Here is an 8,237-nt window from a genome sequence, read left to right as displayed (position 1 = left end):
CTTAAGGTGAGGGATTTAAACAAAACCCTAAGCCAAAGTAGTAAACCTGAGCTATTCCTGTGGAGTTTGCACTAGGTACACGATTGATACCTCAGTCGTGCAGCTTGTTGTGTGATGTTACTTTGCTTAAAACAGACAAACAAATCACATTGACTTGCAATGAAATAGTGACAGGAGTTAGAACACCCTTGCAATAACCACAAGACCTTTCATCATGGTGGTGACTTTTGAATGGCCAGCTACCACATTTTCCTCAGAAAATGTAAAATATTTGGTATTTGTCATTCATTTAAATTGTGCACTTCAAGTCTTGGGAACAGTATTCATTTTTTTATGTTTTTGAAAGAAGTAAAAATATTAATCAAATTGTTAGTCAAATTATTACAATTTAAAACATATTTTCTATATGAATATGTAATTTATTACGGTGATGGCAAAGCTGAATTTTTAATCAACCATTATTCCAGTCTTCAGTGTCAATTGATCCTTCAGAAACCGTTCTGATATGCTGTTTTTAGGTTCAAGAAATCTTTCTCAGTATTATCAGTGTTTTTTTATTTATTATCAAAGCAGTTGTGTTACTTAATATTTTAATGGAAACTATGATACATTTTTTTCTGTATTGTGTGATGAATAAAAAGTTCTAAAGAAAAGCATTATTTCAAACTAGAAATGTTGTAACAATGTAAAAGTGTTGCATAAGTTACTTTTATTTATTTATTCTTAAATATTCTTAATGTACAGAGACAGCTTTCTAAGTAAGTGATTTTTTTTATTTTTTATTTTGTTTGAGTGGCCCAGGGGTAGGCAAGTTCGGTCCTAGAGAGCCGCAGTCCTGCAGAGTTCAGCTCCAACCCTGATCAAACACACCTGAACAAGCTAATCAATGTCTTCAGGATTACTAAGGCTATAGGCAGGTGAGTTTTGTTTTCAGGGTCGGAGCTGAACGCTGCAGGACTGCGGCTCTCTAGGACCGAACTTACCTACCCCTGGAGTGGCCCAACATGGCAACATTGATTTGACTAGTGATATGAGCTGATGGTGGAACTACCAGACAGGGAGCGTTTTTTGGAAAGGCTGTTCAGATACAATTATTATTTTTGTTGTTTTATTACTGGTGCTGCTGGTATAGTGTCAAAGAAATGACACACTTTGGCCGGTGGCAGAATTGGCAAGCTTGTCCTTTGGCCAAGTGTCACTGAAAAGTTTAATGTATAATAATAGTAATAATCATCATCCATAAGCTTTTTACTCTTGACCATTGATTTTCTGTTTTCACTGATGTCCTCTGTCCTGGTCTAAATTACTTCAAAATCGCTTCTATATTAGAAGGTGATGTAAAGCTGACAGATTTTTTTTTTAAATAAACAATTAAAATAACAAATAAGGGAAGAGATGCCTAATCGGCTTGGATATATATATATATACACACACACACACAGTGGTGACCAAAATTATTAGAACACTAGTATTTTCACCAGCTAAAAAATGGTTTCATGTAGGAAAATGTGTCAGTAGGAAATATCAGTTTGCAAAGCTACCTGAAAAACTCTGCACAAGTGCACTGAGGGCAAAAGCTGCTTTAAACACTAAGAATGGTCACACAAAATATTGATTTAATTTAGTTAATAGAAGTTAATTGATAAAGAAAATCTATTTATGAAATTATTTTTGACAGCCTCTTTATTTTTACAGCATTTTTGCACAAGTGCCTAAAACTTTTAACAGCACTGTAGCTTTGCAGGTAGGTTTCTCAAAGCATCTTGGAGACGTTGCCACAGTTCTTCTGGATTTAGTCTGTCTCAGTTTGTTCTGTTTCTCATGCAATTCCAGACCAACTGGATGATGATGAGATCAGATTAATTATTACAATTAATGGCTAAATTAATGTTTGGAAATGCAAACTGGTATTTCCTACTGACACACTACAGCAGTGATGGGCAAACTTGGCCCTTGCAGGCCACTTTCCTGCAGAGATTTGATCCAACCCTGATAAAACTCACCTGCCTGTAGCCTTCTAGTAGTCTTGAAAACAATGATTAGCTGGTTCAGGTGTGTTTAGGGTTGGAGCTAAACTCTGAAGGAAAGTGGCATGGAAGGGCCAAGTTTGCCCACCCCTGCACTACAGCAAAAGATAGAAATAACTGACTTAAAACCATTTTTTTTAGTTGCTGTCCCTTGCTTCACCTTGTAAACATGACTGAAGACGTAGAGTGAAATAAGAAGCAGAACCTGACCTGTTGACACCTTTGTAGGTATTTATCGTTTGTGTGTGTGTGTGTGTGTGTGTGTGTGTGTGTGTGTTTTAAGAAGTTTTCAAGATAAATGGGCTTTCACCCTTGGCCTAAGAACTAATTCCGTTCAATAACTAACTAACTCTTCCTCCGGTGTGACCGTGCACCACATAATAGTCCTGAAACCATGATGTTATTGTCATGAGTGTGTGTATTAAATTACCTGTTACTGCGATCAATTGACGTAGGGATTAACTTCTTTTGACCTCCTTACTTAGTGGAATGTGACACCTTTGTAGGTATTTATCGTTTGTGTGTGTGTGTGTGTGTGTGTGTGTGTGTGTGTGTTTTAAGAAGTTTTCAAGATAAATGGGCTTTCACCCTTGGCCTAAGAACTAATTCCGTTCAATAACTAACTAACTCTTCCTCCGGTGTGACCCATTTTTTCCAAATTAAGTATTCATTGTAAATTCAATTTGCACTACATTCCAGGTGTACATTTTGTCAGTTCATGTATTTCTTGGCAGTCAAACTCATGACTTTAGCGTCATGCTGTACTGTTTAAAGGGGTCATATGATGCGATTTCAATTTTTCCTTTCTCTTTGAAATGTTACAAGCTCTTGGTGCATAAAGAAGATCTGTAAAGTTGCAAAGACTAAAGTCTCAAATATTCTTTATAAAAGTTAAGAGTCAACCACGCCTACCTAAAATGGCTCGTTCCAACACGCCCCCAAATGTCTATGTCACGATGTGGGAAGATTTGCATAACGCCGCCCAAATGTTCACACAAAGAAAGAAGGCGTAACTTTTATTCTCGCTGTAATGTCGTTGCCGCCGCCGCCATGCCGTGGAGACGCTGCATTTCATTTTGAAAGAGAACTACTTTGTTTGGCCTTCCAAAAGAGGACGATATCCGCTTCATCATGCCTAGAGCTGTTCCATGCTGGTCGCTGAGGAAATGCATCAGCTTCGCGCTGTGGATCGCTGGATCGGCTTTCACTGTGGATGAAGTGGAGTCCAGCCCGGGATCATCACATGTGGTTCCCGCAAGCCTGCCTGCCGCTCCTTCGTCGAATCCGCCGGCCACGCCGTTCTCAAGCCCACCGGCCGTCGAGAAATCAGTGGTTAAGTTGTATTTACAACACTGTTCCAGAACTGTTCAACCCAAATATTCATTTGTGTGCAGCACATTTTATGGAAGACTGTTTCCTGATCCTGGAAGAGTAGACTACAAAGCCAGCTGTTCTGACTCACAGACTGTAAGTACGTTTTTTTATATTTGAAGAATTTGCCACTGATGATTCAAACGTTAGTTTCGAGCAGTGTAGAGTAGCACTTGTTGTTTGTAATTTCTCCGATCACAAATGCATACATGGTTTTATGTTTATGCGGCGTGATGCAGCGCAACGCGTAAAAAGACAGTATAAGTCATTATAATCAGTAATTATGTCCCCACTGGATGCAACAAATGCCTCGTTTATAATGGGTTTTAATGTTTGTCTCGTCGCCTCGGCCTGACAGGGCATCATCACAATATGGTAAGGGGCGTAACATTTCCGTCACACGCTTGAGGTATTCGGCCAATCACAACGCACTGGATAGCTGGCCAATCACAGCACACCTTGCTTTTCAGACCAATGAGCTTTGTAAACATCAATGCGTTTCAGAAAGGCGGGGCATAGACGAGAAACAATAATGTACAGTATGTGGAAAATAATGTGTTTTTTTAACCTTAAACCACATAAACACATTTCATTACACCAAATACATAAAATAATGTTCTTTTTAGCAGCATCATATGACCCCTTTAAGTTACAGGAAAATTACTGTATTGTAGCATCTCTATGGCCAGCATTCAGTTCGCAATGCTAAATTAGTTTTCCACTAATATTCAGAACCTGAAAAGCCAAAATATAAGCAAGTTATCCTAATAACTTTTCATTCAAAACATTCACAAAAATCTAGTCTTTTAATTATAGATCTATTAATGTGATATATATATATATATGTATGTATATATATATATATATATATGTATGTATGTATGTATATATATATACTAAAGTGTAAGCCATGGAAGAAAAATAGCCATGCAGGAAGAAAAAGATAACATTTGATTCCCCCCCGTGGCACACACATTTGGAAAAACAAAATGGTTTAGTGCTATTAATAATGCAAAAAAAACAAAACAAAAGTCAGTTATTTATTGAAATGTAGAGGTTAAATTTACTTGTAAATATTTTAATGAAAAAAGAGGGTTCACAGCGAAGGTGGCAATATTAATGGAGGATACTGTATGTACCCATGATGCACTGTGGAAATGAATTTAAAAATATATTTTTCCTTGTGATTTTATTCTTAAGTGAATAAATTGTATGATATGACAAAATTTACATAGTCCTCTACTATGTGTCCTTCCACTTAACTTCTTTTAGCCTTGGCACATCTGAACTGTTTTTATAAAGAAGACTGAAGCGGTTATCATGATAAAGAATTACAATAGTTTTTCATTTTGAGTTTTTAGGTTAAGTTACTTCAGTAAAAGAGAAAAACAGACACTTGCCAGCCTTTGTGTCATCTGATGTCTTCCCTCACACTTTTTTTCCTTCTCTCATAATTACCTACAGAATGATCGAAACTGATGAGAGGCCGCAAGTGCACCAGCTTTACTTTTTACATTTGTTTTATTTTTGATGTGTAATTTATGATAATTGCGAGTGAAATTACAGGCGTGCATACCTTTTCCCTACAAGATGTTGTGTGCACTCCTGCTTATTTTTGATCCGAGGTGCCGTTCCCCCGCCGACGGAGACAATAAAAGTTACAGTTCGATTGTAATTATTTGCTGTGATTGCAGACTTTGCCATTATCTTTGTTTCATGTGCAAATGCGCCGGCTCTACCTGTTTGAATTTTAATACAAGACGAACAGCTGTAAATTAGGTTTGAAGAAAGAAAGGATATGGAGGTAATTAAGATGGGATTTTTTTTCTTTTACCAAAAATTCCTGAATTAAATGTCATTGTTCGCTGCTAATAGCACCTGGAGAAGGGGGACGCATTCCCATCATACTTCTAGACTATGTGTGAGTGGATTTGTACAGCATGTCTTTACATTTGCCTGTCCCAAATCTGAAAATGATCCTCCATCATCTTGACTTGTAACATCATGAGCATTGTGTAATTTTAGAGGTGTGAGGGTCCTTTTTTTATTCCACTGGAAGCTGGAATAGATTGAATGGTAAAATAATGAGTTGAATTAGCATGATGGCTCATTCTACTGTTTTTAAAGATATGCGTAATTAAATTTCGATATTATCGCTCTGAAATTCAAGCTAGATGATTTATGATCTGAAGAAGAATGCTGCAGAATGTCACAGCCTCCCAATAATATCTAAGAGTTGTATCTTGATTGGGGTCAGAGTTGATTCCGCCTCTCTCTCTCTCTCTCTCTCTCTCTCTCTCTCTCTCTCTCTCTCTCTCTCTCTCTATCCTGCTTTACAGTGTGTGTCCTTGCATAATATTTTTATGGTGGCTAATATGCATTTTTTTGGTGTGAGTGGATTTGTACAGCATGTCTTTACATTTGCCTGTCCCAAATCTGAAAATGATCCTCCATCATCTTGACTTGTAACATCATGAGCATTGTGTAATTTTAGAGGTGTGAGGGTCCTTTTTTTATTCCACTGGAAGCTGGAATAGATTGAATGGTAAAATAATGAGTTGAATTAGCATGATGGCTCATTCTACTGTTTTTAAAGATATGCGTAATTAAATTTCGATATTATCGCTCTGAAATTCAAGCTAGATGATTTATGATCTGAAGAAGAATGCTGCAGAATGTCACAGCCTCCCAATAATATCTAAGAGTTGTATCTTGATTGGGGGCAGAGTTTATTCCGCCTCTCTCTCTCTCTCTCTCTCTCTCTCTCTCTCTCTCTCTCGCTCTCTCTCTCTCTCTATCCTGCTTTACAGTGTGTGTCCTTGCATAATATTTTTTATAATATGCATTTATAATATGCATTTTTTTGGTCTGCTCTTTCCAGAGTGGCTGGTCATCCATTGGCCCAAAATGAGCGCTGCCTGCACATGTTTCTACAGGATGAGTCAGTGGATAAAAACTACACCCCGTCCAAAATTAGACAAGCCTGAACCGGTCTGGACTCTATACACACACACACACACACACACACACACACAAAAACATGGCCCACAATCAATAAGAAAGGTTTGAATCATTCTTAACAGCAACAGAGGCTTAGCATGAACTATAGGGTGTCCAAAACATTTACAAAATAATTGAAAATGTTCTCTAGCGTTAGTTGTGTCCCTTCACCTCTCCAAGTTTTTTTTTTAATTTATTTTTTTTATTTTTTTATCTCTGCTTATAGATTGTTTCAGTCTTTTTGTTCTGATTTATAAATCCATAATGTTAATATTACCACTTTAAGTCAGATCAAATACGTTCTTATGTGTAATTAATTGTGGTTAACAATTATTTATGGTAGTTTTGTCTGAGAGCACCACTAAAATCAAACGAAACACACAAAATAACTATCACAATTATGCAAGCACTATATCACACACATCGGCTTCTCTGTGTTATTGCTACTACCTACTTGTGTTGCTTTTAATGCTGAAGAACACGTACAGCAGCTCACCGTGCAGGATGCACTTAATTGGGAACCTCCTTGATACGTGGTGGTTGATCGTGTGCCGTGTGCCCCACTTAGCTGCAGACAAGCCTGTTTTTACTGTGTAAATGCGGTACACAGGAACACAGAGCGTGCTGCCTACAATGCATGTTTCCAGATTTGTATACTGCTGTGCCATTGTTTTGTTTATGAGAATTTTCCAATAAAATGGATCAAACACATGCATGTATGATGTGGTTTGCAAAACTAAAGCGTCTCTGTTTGCTTCCACTGAAATATCTAAGAGACGATCCTAGCTTTAGTGGTTATAGACATTTAGTCTGCCTTAAAAGCTTTTTCTTCTTGACCATCAGGAGTGTAATTCAGAGGAAATACAATTTGTTAACTGGAGGGTAAGTATTAGTATTTTATGTGCAGGAATTATCAAAATAAAAAGTGAAATTAATTATTCCAAGGTGTTGTTCACCCAGGTTGTGAAGGTCAGTTCCTCCTCAGATGCCCTTCAGAAACAGAGTAGAAGAAACTTTTTTCATTGTAAGAATGTTTTGGGGAAATGATTTACAGTAACTGGTCCTTCAAATAAGGGTCATTTGTTTTGTGTGGTATTTACAATGTATTTTTACTGAAACCAGGACAAAAGTGAACACTGCACTTAATTTATACTTTTTGGAAAGCATATGTAACTATATAGTAAAAACACATAGGATGTATAACTAGGAGTGTACGCTATTGGGAAACAGGTGTGTTTTTGTATTGTTTCTAATTGCTGTACAAGACACTGCAATTAAAGGCCTACAGTACATTCAACCTTTTGTTATTAAGTCTAGCATTGTCTCATATTTTTTGTTTGTTATTCTGTTTCCAGCATGACGGATCGTGCCCAACTTACTTTTGACGGAATTCAAATGTTGTTGAGAGTCAGTATGTGCAACAATGCTGTATATAAGGTAAAGAGAAGGGCACAGCCGCTTGGCTCACGTAACCTTGGAGTTCATTTCACTTCAGAGCAGCCCATTAAAAATGAACTAGGATAAATTGGATTGAAAGTTGTCATCGCAATCATGTTTCTTTCTATTGTATCCGCGCTTGGCTCACGTAACCTTGGAGTTCATTTCACTTCAGAGCAGCCCATTAAAAAGGAACTAGGATAAATTGGATTGAAAGTTGTCATCGCAATCATGTTTCTTTCTATTGTATCCTCTAACAAAAAATGAAGATTAAAAAAAATGCAATTTGGGCAAAGCCCTTGATTTGTGAAAGAGTGCTTGAAATCCCGAGCCGTGCGAGGCACCGCAACTTCACTCAAGGTCCAGGGTATTGTATCGGCAATGGTTCAATATGCACTTGCG

General features: G+C 37.4%; 1 long non-coding RNA gene across 1 annotated transcript; it reads left to right on the top strand.

Moving 5' to 3' along the window:
• The first annotated feature begins 3,458 nt into the window (after positions 1 to 3,458).
• Positions 3,459 to 6,577, top strand: LOC107601201 (uncharacterized). The gene is made up of 2 exons (XR_001610899.1): positions 3,459 to 3,494; positions 6,280 to 6,577. It is a non-coding gene; the product is annotated as an uncharacterized lncRNA (long non-coding RNA).
• Positions 6,578 to 8,237: the final 1,660 nt, after the last annotated feature.

This window comes from Sinocyclocheilus grahami, unplaced genomic scaffold (assembly GCF_001515645.1).
Source record: "Sinocyclocheilus grahami isolate Dianchi unplaced genomic scaffold, SAMN03320097.WGS_v1.1 scaffold301.1, whole genome shotgun sequence".
NCBI classification, from domain to species: domain Eukaryota; kingdom Metazoa; phylum Chordata; class Actinopteri; order Cypriniformes; family Cyprinidae; genus Sinocyclocheilus; species Sinocyclocheilus grahami.
Note: the sequence above shows the minus strand (reverse complement) of the source record. Positions and strands in the feature narration are given on the sequence as shown.